We start from the raw sequence: 453 nt of genomic DNA on the forward strand, positions 1-453 counted from the left end.
GCTCTCCCGGCTTCTGCCGCTGCTGTCAGTCCTGGCGTTCTGTGTTTGTAGCTGCGTCACTCCAGAGCACGGAGATGAGAGTCTGCCATCACCACTCACCTCCGAGCCAGAGAGGGCAGCCAGCTGTTCCCAGTGAGCACTTCAAGTAGTCAGATCTTCCCCAGATGTTCTGTAAAAATAAACCAGGCCTTAGATAGTTTGGGTCAGTGGACAGAGCATCGGCCTCTAGTCTATAACAATAAAAGCATAAATGCTAATTAGACCTAACGACCTTCTGGACGAAGCCGGGGCTGCGAGGGAAGCCCGGGTCCCGGGTGCCAGAGGGAAGCTGGTGCCAGCGGCTAGGGGAAGGAAGGCCTACTCTTGCACGAATTTCATGCCTCTAGTATGGTAATACTATGCTTAACTTTTTGAGGAACTGCCGACTGTTTTCCCATAAACACTTTTTAAGTG

Source organism: Myotis lucifugus, unplaced genomic scaffold (genome assembly GCF_000147115.1).
Source record: "Myotis lucifugus unplaced genomic scaffold, Myoluc2.0 scaffold_761, whole genome shotgun sequence".
Taxonomy (NCBI): domain Eukaryota; kingdom Metazoa; phylum Chordata; class Mammalia; order Chiroptera; family Vespertilionidae; genus Myotis; species Myotis lucifugus.